The sequence below is a fragment of the Eleutherodactylus coqui genome, chromosome 2 (assembly GCF_035609145.1).
Source record: "Eleutherodactylus coqui strain aEleCoq1 chromosome 2, aEleCoq1.hap1, whole genome shotgun sequence".
Taxonomy (NCBI): Eukaryota; Metazoa; Chordata; class Amphibia; order Anura; family Eleutherodactylidae; genus Eleutherodactylus; species Eleutherodactylus coqui.
The window spans coordinates 212,225,545-212,238,657 of record NC_089838.1 but is presented as its reverse complement, the minus strand read 5'-3'; positions in this window follow the sequence as shown (position 1 = coordinate 212,238,657).

The following is a 13,113-nucleotide window of genomic DNA, read 5'->3' as shown; positions in this document are numbered from 1 at the left end:
TTCGGTTAAGGGCTCCTTCCCACGGACGAATTTCTGCCGCGTTGCCTGCAGCTATTAGGCTCTATTGAACCTAATAGCTCAATGCTCACGGTGCGGAATTCCATTGCAGAATTCCGCACCGTGAAATCACCCGACCTCACCCGCGGCATGCTCTATTTGCCGCGGATGTACGCGCGGATGGCTTCCATTGCAGTCAATGGAAGCCGTCCGTCACGCTATCTTCTGCTGTAGCACAGCGGAAGATAGCGTGAAACCACTTCCCTGCCAGCTGCGTCATATGACATTTTGGGCGTGTCATATGACCCAGCCTGCGCGTCACATGCTCTATTGCGCATGCGCGCCGAAGCGTCATGTGGGACGGAAGACGCCGGATCCGGAGGTAAGTATTGGGGTGCCTGGGGGGGCGCCGTGACGGGCTCCACCGCGGAATTCCTCGGCGGAGCCCGTCACGGCCGTGGGAAGCCGGCCTAAGGCCTCCTACACATGGCTGAGCGTGATATCGGACACGTATGATATACCAATAGATGCAACGATGTCCGAGTGTTGTCTGATACGAGCTCTGTCTAAGAATCTCAGGTGCAACTTTTAACTTGCCAATGTGCATGTACCTAAAAAGTAAAAGAAAATCCAGCAATTCCTGGTTGCAATAAATAAAATCTATATATACTTTCAGCAATCTTAGAACATGACCTGTAAAGTTAATAGCATTATTCTACTGTAAACATTGCTTACTTTTCATATTTATTTACACTAAATGTGCTTTTACACAGTACAACTATCTATCGCCCAACTATCGCTCCTGTGCTTGTCTAGAAGTGATAGTTACTTAAGTGAAAGGCGAAGCGGACTAGAATTATTCCGGCCCGCCTGCCTCCATTCACAGTAAACAGGAGTTGCTCAAACATAGCTCTGCTAAAAACCAAGCAACTCTAACAGGTGAGCGACTTCTTGCTCATTGTCCTGTCGACTGCTGTGTGTACATGGGACGGTTATTTTCTGCAAGAATTTGGGTGATAATGGCCCCATGTAAAGTACCCTTTTAATAAAGTTTTTTGTTTTTTTTTTACCCCCAAAATTTCAGGACTAATGTTTGAATAGCATCACCTGCTGTTTCTATGGAGTCTGTTGGCTTCATTTCAGTCTTCAGTAAATGTTCCAAGGTGGTCACATCTACTTAGCAATACTGCAGAGTAGCAAGACTCTCATCATTTTGCTCAGCATTTCTTCTGATATGAGAAGATGCAGTAACTTCAGAAGCAGCTGCTCACCACATTGGGGATCCCTCCACAAACCCAGTCGAGAAGAGAGGGAAGTAAGACTGAAGTTGACACAGAATAGAAATGGCAGGTACCGCTATTCTAGCATTAGTCGTGCAATATCAGAGGATGCAAATATTGTTTAATGTAAATACAAGCGCTTACAGGCTGGATATGATTCTAAACCTATTTTTCAAGGGGACAACTCTTAATGGTCAATCTAAAAAAAAAGTCTTTCAAGAGGCTAGACTGCTGCTATCTGCAAATTTTAACATTTATCGTCACAGATAATTATAACAGTATAAAAGTCTGAGCTGCCAGAGATGGATGAGTGATTGTATGGGGCTATGTCCAGCAGTCCCATAGAGATGTATGGAGCAGCTGGACATGTCTGCTGCTCTAGTCATTTTGGAACCCTCTGTTTCCGTGATCGGTGGAGGTCCCAGCTTTGTACCACCAACTATCAAGCACTTATCTAGTGGACAAGTGTTACTTTTGTAGGACAATCCTTTGCCTTAATTTCTTTCATGTCATAGAACAGGTTTCATACATCAAATTACTGTAACTGGTGTGAAAACTCAAGCTCCCAGAATGCAGGTCTGCAAAGAAATAGTAAGTAAACTCTACAGTCAGGCAACTTTGGAAATACGTTGCTTTAACTAAGGTCCTGTTCACATCCGTGTTGGAGGTTCTGTTTCGCGCCTCCATTGTTGATCTCCATTAAAATAAAGGTCAAAGGTAACTGTATTCAGCACTATTTCATTTTGTAATATGCCATCCAGAAACTGAGCAGACCCTATTATAGTCAATGGGGCTGTTCAGTTGTGTTCAGCCAGTGTCTACCATTTTCTGGTCCCGTAACAAATTAGGAAAATGGAACCCAAAGTACTAGTGCGAACAAGGCCTTTGCCAGTGACGCCTAAAATACTTTGCACTGATAAATGTGTATTAAAGTTGTTTTTTTTTTTATGTTAATGCACTGAAAAGTATATTGGTCACACCTAATCCCCTATTTCTGAAAAATCTATACTGAATTTTTTTGCTTCCCTTCCCCCTCCCCCCTCCTTCCCCACCCACCTCCCAAGATGCCGGTGTTGGAGGGAAAAGGCACGGTAGGGTATCAGTTGCTTATAGACACTCAATTTAACAAGTTGATTTTGTTTTGTCTAAAAGTACCATAAAAAACACCAAGATGACCGATTCACTGATTACATCATACAAAGTGAGAGTCTGAATGGGAACCGCCTCTTGATCAGACCAGGGGGATTCCTTATCTAGGGGCTGTTATGGGAAATAAATCATCCCTCGGACTTCTCATAACCAATTTGGAGCAATACAGTGAAGTGCATGCATGCAGAGTCACTGAATTTGACACAATGCTTGTCAACATCAATATGCTTCTGATTTATTAATAACCTTGCGTACAAATATACCCCAAATGATGCAGTAATAGAAATACATGCCCCCAAAGTCATAACTCATGATTGACTTAGTTTGCAATGACTAATATATGTTAATGCCTTAAGATGTGTGTTACTACTAAAACACGTGATTTCCTATAAGTGAAACTTAACGGAGAGTAGACTTATTAATATCCCTGCTTGGCCTAAGGAATGCGAGGAGGGGGGGGGGGAGTAGCTCCCCTTATCAGAATATAGAACTGTTTGTGAGAAAAGCCTGTGGGAGGTAGATACAAGAATCTAATACATTCCAGTGTATAATATTGAATAGGTTAACCATTTAGATGCTGTTATTTACTAAGAAGGAAGAATATATATATATATATATATATATATATATATATATATATATATATATATAATGTGTGTGTGTGTGTGTTTGCATAGGTTGATGGGAGAAACATCTGAAAAGATATAGTAATATATGTATTCTATTTTATATAACAGGGCCAAACCTGGTGTGAGCAGACAGACCACTATCCATTGTAGAACTGAGCATATTTTATGTTGGGACATACTTGGTTATAAGCTAACTACTGCCTTTGTATTATTAGCACATACTATTTTGCAATGAATGTCTAACATTAATCAGCGTATGCCATAAAAAACTGCTACAGAATTGCTTTATTTATGCACATTAGCAAAAAGTAATATAAATTACACTACTGCATATATATAATACTGTGGTAACTACATAAATTACTTCTAGTCTTGCAGAAAATAAAATGGTAGATTGGTGGGGCTCCACTGCCTAGGACCTTCACTCATCAGCTGTTTTCTGGGCAACTGTGCTCATGGACTGAGACAATTTCTGCAAGACAGCTGTGTCCAACTGCAGTGGCTGGCTTGTTATTACTTATTTCACTTCATTGGCAACTTGGCCTGCAATACCAAACTTGGTCACTGCAATGCGAACACAGCTGTCTACCTCCTGTAGAAATCAGCTTGGTGCATGAGCGCATCGACCCAGAAGACAGTTGACCAGTAGGGAGTTCAGGTAGCAAATCCTCACTGATTTGCTGTTGATGGCCTACCCTGAGGATGGGCCCATCACTAGTCTGCAACTGGACAACCCCTTTAAACAAGCTAAGTTACTTTTAACTGCAATTACGGAAAAGAAAAAGCTGCACATTCTACTGTGATGCCTTAACATAATCTTAGTTATAAACGCATTTGTTTCATAACAATTTGACTTCAAGGAGTTCTGCTTCAATTAACTATCAGATGCCACAGGGGAGTGGATGGAGCAGGCTCAGGAGCAGAGCCTGCTCCTTGTGTCCAGGTGCAGCAGATGAGATTGGAACTCTTACCTTGGTTGTCTAATTTCGTAGATGCTGTAGTCAATAGTGACCGTGGCATCTAAGCAGGAAGCACCCTTTTCAGGTCTGCCACCATAATACTCCTATTACACAGGGCATAACACTGATTGGCACAGTGCACTGCAGTAAAGAAGTACTGGAGTGTATTATACAAGTGATCGTATGGTAAAGCCCCTAGTAGGATTAAAAATTCAAAAATATTAAAAGCTCATTAACTCATTTTCTCGTTTTTCATTTACACAGATTTTTATGTAAAAAAAAAAACAATTTTTTTTCCTGCTTCTGTAGGGTCTTGCTTGATTTTATAACAATGATCTAAAGGTGTGACTATCCATTAGTCATCTCTTTGCTTCATGGTAACTATACAGCTCTGGGTGCACAAACAACAAAGCATACAGCTCGCCATCCTTTCTGAAGGCGTGGTTGGTTCCAACTGCACCATATACTGCCATGGTTGTTTATGATCATGGTTTTCGTTGTCATGTGATCCAGGCACCTTCTTTTCTTTTTTGCTATGTAGCAGGTGTCATTTTAATGGATTCGGCAGAGACTTACCACCCAAGGTTTGAGTTTGTGCTGAACCGAACCTTTAGCAAAGTTTGACCCAAAAGAGGGCTCGACTGTTTTGGTTAACTCAAGACTAGAACTGTGCATAGAATAATAGCTATTGCAGTGATTTCGACCCAAGAACATTGTGATTGGTAATGAGAATACTGGATTCCCACCTTAGCATCTGCACATGTGTGTATACATAAGTATATAGTGATAAAGGTGCTAGAGAGCCAATCAGTGCATGCACTTTAGTAATGCTACTGTTTTATCAGTGAAATGCCCAGGTTGAATTTTCCATCAAAATGCTTGTGCCACCAGTCCAGACTGCGTGTGGCATTGTATGCTGAATCTGAAGTTACAAGGGCCCAAACAAGACTGTTGTATGCAATAATATTGTACCCCGAGGCCACTGTAACTTGAACAGTCACTTATTGGCTACTGACAGGCAACTACACCACTTTTTCTTCGCCCCTGTTTTGCCAAATATCCTACACTGTACCTTGTTTGCAATAGAGAGAACTGAACCCTCTATTTACTCTATAGAAGCTAACCAGTGCTCAGTAGCTATTTAACTATTTAGCAAGAGGTAACCTTAGCAGCTGCACTACAGTACATTTGACCATTTGCAGGATATCAGATGCACCATTCTTGAGTACTTGATTTTGTTCTGTAATTTCTTTGTTCCATGACACACAATCCTAACCTTTTGTCATGTAAGGAATGGGTTTGATGGTTCTTCAGAACTGATGCAGTTGCCTCTTGTATTTCCACAATGTACAGAGCATATCAGCCCATTTTGCCAACAGCAAGCCTATACTTGCAGGATAAGTGGGATAGAAGTAGATATGAAACACACAGGAAAAAGGTAAGGAGCCTTGTATTATAGTAAGTTTTTATAGGTACTTCATTTGTTTAGTGCAAGCATTTAAAGTAGACAGTGAGATTCTGAAGTGACAGAACATAAACTGTAAAGATGGATTTACGCATATTGTAAAAATATACCACAAAGAAGTCTGTCACAAAATCCGTATGTTATATGAGGATTTGCCATACAAATGCTGGATTACGTACCATTTTTACATCACAATCTGCATGTAAACCGTGAATTTGTGGCATATATTTATGCCACGTGTAAATCCACCCTAAGGCAAGTTTCACATGACTGTCACATTTCTTCATCCATAATACGGACAAGTGTCCTGGCCCAACCACAGATCTAGTGACGCAAACTCAGAACCTCATAGATTCTTATGATGATCCAAGTTTGAGTCACTTGAGCCGCTGTTGGGCCAGGACACTAGAGCCGCTGTTGTGGGGTTAAAAAAAAAAATCGCTGCATGTCCTAATTTTGTGTATTTCCTTAGAGCACATTTCCCATAGTTTACAATGGGACAGTCAAAGACCTTACATTGCATGCCATGCCATTTGCACGCAAGTGTGAGGTTTCCCACGTAAATCAATGGGATACACTTGCTGATCCTCCGACGCCCGTGAAACAATAGCCAGAGGATCACAATTTCACAGAAGTGATGCGAGACGTTCTTACCTGAAAAGAGCCTTGCATTCGCGGGTAAAACGCACGTTGACAAGCCACACATTGAGCTGGATTTCTCAGTGTAACTTGTATTTTATACATTTACATCTTTGCTTATTCTGGGCTGAACGGTCCATTGGGCAGTCATTGATTGATCAGTGATTGACAACTATCTGTGTATGACTGTACATACAGCGGTAGCTGTCAATCACTGATAGGACCGCCCATAGGTCTGTTCAACGCAGAATTACTAAAGATATAAATATATAAAATAAAGTTATACTGACTCTCTTGCCATAAAATTCTAGATCCATCTGCTCTATAACATGCCTGTGGTTTGGACAGCGTGTTCAAGCTGACAGATTCCTATTAAAAAGAACATGAAATTTAGATTTGTAAGTAAGTGCTTAGTCTAAATTAACATTCTGTATCTTAGTTCTTATTGTTCGCTATATTTGATACATGTTAGTACACACAAAGCCATTTAAATTACATTTCTCATTTTAGGTAGCAATGGCTGTACCTGCAGTAGACACCAAAGGCTTGGAAATGCCCACACATCTCCTTGTGAATATGAAAAAAGTGCAGGTAAGATTTGGTGTTCACATTTTATGATATCTTGTTCCTTCTCTGCATCTAACACATTATTGTGGAGGGTTTTTACACACTTGTTACCATGTAGTCTAAGGCAACTGCACATACTAGTTTAGTTGGCCTTCCCGTTTATCATGATGTAAGGCAAGTACATTTCTAGAGTGCTGCACACAACTACATGTTCGAAGAATGGGGGATACTGTAAATCAATGGTGGCGAACCTATTGCATGCGTGCCAGAGGCGGCACACAGGGCCCTCCCTGATGGCACGCGCCGCCATCTGCCGCTCACCACTTGTAAATACTGGCAGGGGCCGCGGTTCCCCTGCTGGAATTCACTCAGCTGCACTGCCAGCAGCGCTGATTCCGGCGCACACTGTGACGTCCGTGTGCAGCCGGGATCCTCCCCTCTCCTCCGACGTCTCCTACTACTTAGTTTCGCGAGAGCAGGGGAGGAGGCGTCCGGCAGCACAGCGACGTCACAGTCTGCACCGGGATCAATGCCAGAGGCAACGCCGAGCAGAGGAGGAGCCGGTAAGTATATGGGTCTCAAAGAAGGGGGGTGTGGGGTGTCACTATTATGCTGGGGGCCGCTGTGGGGTGTCGCTGTTACGCTGGGGGTCACTGTGGGGTGTCACTATTACGCTGGGGGCCGCTGTGGGGTGTCGCTGTTACGCTGGGGGTCACTGTGGGGTGTTGCTGTTGCGCTGGGGTACGCTGTGGGGTGTCGCTGTTATGCTGGGGTACGCTGTGGGGTGTCGCTATTACACTGAGGTACGCTGTGGGGTGTCGCTGTCACACTGGGGCCGCTGTGAAGTGTCGCTGTCACGCTGGGGGCCGCTGTGGGGTGTCGCTGTCATGCTGAGGGCCGCTGTGGGATGTCGCTGTCATGCTAAGGGCCGCTGTGGGATGTCGCTGTCATGCTGAGGGCCGCTGTGGGATGTCGCTGTCATGCTGAGGGCCGCTGTGGGATGTCGCTGTCACGTGGGGGGCCGCTGTGGATGGTCACTATTATCGCTGGGGCCGCTGTGGATGGTCACTATTATAGCTGGGGCCGCTGTGGGGGGGTCACTATTATCGCTGGGGCCGCTGTGGGTGGGTCACTATTACCACAGAAATTTCTGCTGAGGACATTCTGCAGCATTTCGGCATCCAAAAAGCAGTCAAAATCTGCATGCTGTCTATTTTGAAGCGGCCCTTTCCTTTTTAGAACGATTGGGGTAAAATCATATGTCGTGATAAGCTCCGCCCCCTGACGTGTTGGCACTTTGCCATAAATATGTGGGTTTTGGTTTGCAGTTTGGGCACTCGGTCTCTAAAAGGTTCGCCATCACTGCTGTATATACTATACAGTAGTATGAAAAATGAGCAGCCTCTTTGTGTTTGGCAAACTGTATAATTTATTACAGTTTAACCTTTCCAAGACCAGAGATTTTTTTGGCTTTTCATTTTTGTTTTTTTTGCTCTGCCTTCCAAGAGCCATAACATTTTTTTTATTTTCACGTCAACATGGCTGTATGACCTCTTGTTTGCAGACGAGTTGTATCTTTAGTGGCATCATTTAATGTATTACATAATGTTTGGAAAAACCCTAATAACATTTTTAAATTGGGTGTGATTAAAAAAACATAATTGCACCATTTTGGAAGGGTTTATTTCAACGACATTCAAAGTGCAGTAAAAATTACGTTTGCTTCTTTCATGCACGTCAGTATGATTTCAGCTATAGCAAATTTTATAAAGTAATTTTATGTGGTAGTACTTTAAAAAAAAGCAAAAAAAAAACTTGTTGCCATATTCTGCCACCAATAACTTTTTCTTGATCACTTTTTACTCAGTTTTTGTTTTAAAGAGACAGGGTGCCCCAAAATATACAAGTGTGGTGTTGTCTATTTTTTCTTATGGTATTCAGTGTGGGGGATAAATAGTGGAATATTTTAATAGTTCAGGCATTTTTATGAACGCAAGGATACCAATTTCATTTTTGGTTTACATTTTTATGGGAGAATTCAAAAAAGGGATTTTTTTTTAAAGGGTGATATTTTTTAATTTTTTAAAAAATTATATGAACTTTTTTTTCCTTTTTTTAAAATTTTTGATGGGGTACTTGAACTCAATCATTTGGTCACTAATACTCATTACTTTAGCTTTTTTCTTATTTAGCTCTGCTACAGGCAGCCATGGGAGCCTTTACTAGACCCTGAGCTGCCATGCCAATGCAACCCATTGGCACCCTACATTTTCATAGCAGGGGTAGCTCATGGTGTGACAGAAGGGGCTACCCCTTCACTAAGTGCTTAGATGCTGTGGCATCTTAGGCATTAAGGACAGCAATTGGAGTAAACTCCATGGCTGTCAGCTGTTAAAAAGAGCAGACACCCACCAGGTTTGTTTTTGCAAGTTTCATACAAAGCCTCAGATGTCCAGTATCAGAGCAAGCAGAGAATTGTACATTTCACAGCCAACTGTGTAGAAGTTTCTGCGTAAACGTTTGTGACGTCACTGATTGCAAAGTGAGGTGACGTTCTTTCTGCCAGGAGTATGCAAACTGTAATGGAAACCAATAGTTTCATGGAATCTTTAGTGCTTAGTGATGAAGCCACCTTCAACCTTTGGGGTATGGTTAAACGAAATGTCAGAATCTGGGGGAGGGAAATCCCCACATCTATGTGGAGCATATGCGTGACTTCGCCAGGGTGAAGGTGTTTTCAGCTGTAACCTGTAGCAAAATGTACGGCCCCTTCTTTTTCCATGAGGAAGCAATCATGGGGATTTCAGACCTCCACATAATTTGCATTATGGAGGAACCTAAGAAATGGAAAACTGAGAGAAATGCGGAACTTTTAAATGATTTTCAATTGAGATATTGTACATGGGGTGATACAGTCTTAAAATAAGCCAGAGCATTAAAATGGAATTTCCGTATATATGGAAGTGAAAAGGTGATGACTTAGGAGTTCGCAGATCTGGTCTCAGGCTGATGACTGTGAAGTGCCCATGTAATGAGTCAAATCAACAGGTTATATTCACTCTGTGTCAATAACTATACGAAACACACAACAGGATTATAGAATCACTGACTTTCTCATGTATATCAATGGAAAAAACTGCTCCACGGGTTGGGGAAAATTGTTAAAATAGTCCAAATTGGATGTAGGTTAATAAACCATACTTTATCAAAGCGACTGCAACGCGTTTTGGCGCATTAAGACGCATTTTTCAAGCATGATGCCATCGCTTTAAATAAAGTATGGTTTAATAACCTACATCCAATTTGGACTACTTTAACAATTTTTCCTAACCCGAGGAGCACGGAGCACATTTTTTATTCTATTGATTTCCATTTTACTACAAGGCTCCCTAAGTCTGGTGAGCCTTTTACCTACTCCAGGATGCTTCTCCAGTTATCTCTCTGGATCATGGAAGGGGATTGCTACTTTCACATGAACCCGGACTCTAGGTGCTGGTGGACTTCCCATTCCACTGGTAACCCTACCAGGCACCAGGTGAGTCCTCGTATATATCATTCTAGCAATAGAGAAATCTACTATTTATCCAGGACCCACGAGGCGCCGTTCATATATTACTTTTATTCTTTCTCATGTACATCCTCCAATATGGTATACATGATACGGTATACAAGGTGCCCAGAAGGAATCTGCATTGGAGAAAAAAAGCAAAAACTACAATTCAGGATGAATTTGCACAAACATACAATAACGAAGAAGCTTGATACAAGAGCAAACATTTCTCTACACCAGACCACAGTGTGACAGATTTAAAGGACACTCTGAAAGGTCATTTTATTGACTATGGAGAGAAAAATCCAGGAATTGAAACTGATAACAGTTCAGTTATGGACACAAGGATGTAATTTAACCCCTGGATTTATGACCTTACTTAGTCCAGATCTATGACATCCTAAGCGACCTTTTGCACTTCAATCTATACACAAATCCCATTTTTATTGCTCTGACTTATTTTAATGATACAGCAGCCTATGTACTAATGTCTTGATTTAACATCATTTAAAGGCTGTGCATTTCTCTCTGTTTTCATTTGTTATATGCCTGATGAAGGAACCTATTGGGCTCTGACAGCTTGCAAATATATTTTTTTCTGGTTAGCAAATAAAGGGATCACCTCTATAATACCTTTTTTGTTTTTTATAAAAGACTATTTAACATTTACATAAATTTTGATTTTGTACAAATAGATTCAAATTACCATTATAAGGCAAAAAAAGAACTGAACCTAATTTTAAATGTCACAATTTTAGACTATGGATTGTGTTACTGCCTTTAACATTTGTGCAACAAGTGAATTTACTTTTATTTGTTACGTTTGATTATATCCTAGATGGATAGAAAACAACAAACACTAATACAACAACAAAATCTCATTCATTCAAACAAACTGAGTGCTATACGTCAATCTCATGGACGACTAGACAACTGGAACTTCTACCCCCAGCGGAGGTACCTGAATAGAAAAACTAGGTATCATAACAAACAAAGCGTGCACACATGAATAACTGCTGTTAGATAGCAAGCAGTCCTGCTAGTTAAAGGGGTTTTCCAGGGAGAATACTACCGATGACCTATCCTTAGTCAATAGTTGATCGGCTGGGGTCCGTCCTCGGGACCTCGACCAATCAGCTGAGTGGGCGCATGTTGTCAGCTCTGCAGAGCCTCCACAGAGGCTGCAGTTGCAAGCGTCGGCCACTACACAGAGGTTGGCGTGGAGACTTCTGTTCCGACCTTTGTGTATTTGTGGTACTGACAACATGTATACAATCAGCAGATCAGTCAGGGTCCTGAGCAATGGATTCCAGCCGATCAACTATGAGGATAGGTCATCAGTGGTATTCTCTCTGGTTCCTGTGTTGCTTACTGCAACAATATATGTAGCTTACAATTAAACCTTACTATTCTTGTCTTTTTTACATTTTTTATGTTTTTGCATGAGCAGTCTTAATGCAGCCCAACAACGTCAAAACTTAAATAAGATTTCCTATGAAAATGGAAAAATATTAGAGAGGATCCTGAGACGAGAGTCTGAATATGGACAATGGGAGTCAGAGTGGGAAAAGGTGAAACAAATCCAAACTAATATATCCCGCTATTCGCAAGTTACTTGGGTAAGAGACAAATGCATTTTTTCATGTGGTTATATTAATGTTAACATTTTAGTATAATTGAAAGACAGACATATACACAGAGCTCATGCTATTATCTGTCAATAAAAACCGAATCTGTACTTCCATTTTATACAAAGGAGATACAGGATAGGAATGCATGATTTATTCATTCGAGTGAACAGTCAGTCAAACAGCATTGTGTAATAGATTCCCATGTTTCCATTCACAAGGATGTTTTTCTGTGTAACAGGAACTGATATCCACAGATGTATCTCTAGCAGTATTTTGGCTGCAAATGGTTCCCACGCTAAACTATAGGAATATAAACAATGACACATTTTTAGGAGAACATAAAATGAGATCTCAGATGATTAAAAAAATGACATTCCTACAGAAACCTTTATAGTTTTCATCTCACTCATGTAGGGTCACAACTAGTGATGAGCGAGCATACTCGCTAAGGGCCATTCCTCGAGCGAGCATTGCCCTTAGCGAGTACCTGCCCGCTCGAGAGAAAAGGTTCGGCTGCCGGCGGCTGTCAGGGAACGGCGGGGAGGAACGGAGGGGAGAGATCTCTCTAACCCCCCCCCCCCCCCCCCCGCGCTCCCCTTGCTCACTGCTGCAATTCAACTGTCACCCGTGCCGGCAGCCGAACCTTTTCTCTCGAGCGGGCAGGTACTCGCTAAGGGCAATGCTCATCGAGCAATTGCCCTTAGTGAGTATGCTCGCTCATCTCTAGTCACAACTCAAAATTACTCTACTTCATATTATAAAACTGAACTTTTACACTCAGGCCCATGATTGTAGCTACGCCCCTGCATGTAGTGCAGTACCTTTTAGGGTTAATTTAATATGAATTTAGAGATAATACTCACAAAAACACAGTTTAACCTCTTAAAGACCAGAGTGTTTTGATCTTAAAGGGCTAGACCCTTTTTAGCAATTTTACAAATGTGGTGGTTTTATGGCCCTATTTTTTTTATTGGGCTGCCCATGAAAAAATAAAGTTTTATAGTTTTAAATTTTTAAAATGATTACATTTACAAATAAAGTAGAGGAATAGGTCCAACATCTTGTTTTAGATGTTTTTGATATATATGTACAGTCTCGAATTACGGGACAGATATTGCGACAGTCTACGTGAGCGATGGGTCGTTTTTCTTTTATACAGATTTTGATTTTACTCTGTAGTTGATACCCTCAGAGATTATCAATTGTTCATGGTTGTAATAGGTCCCTAGAACAATTGATATTCTCTG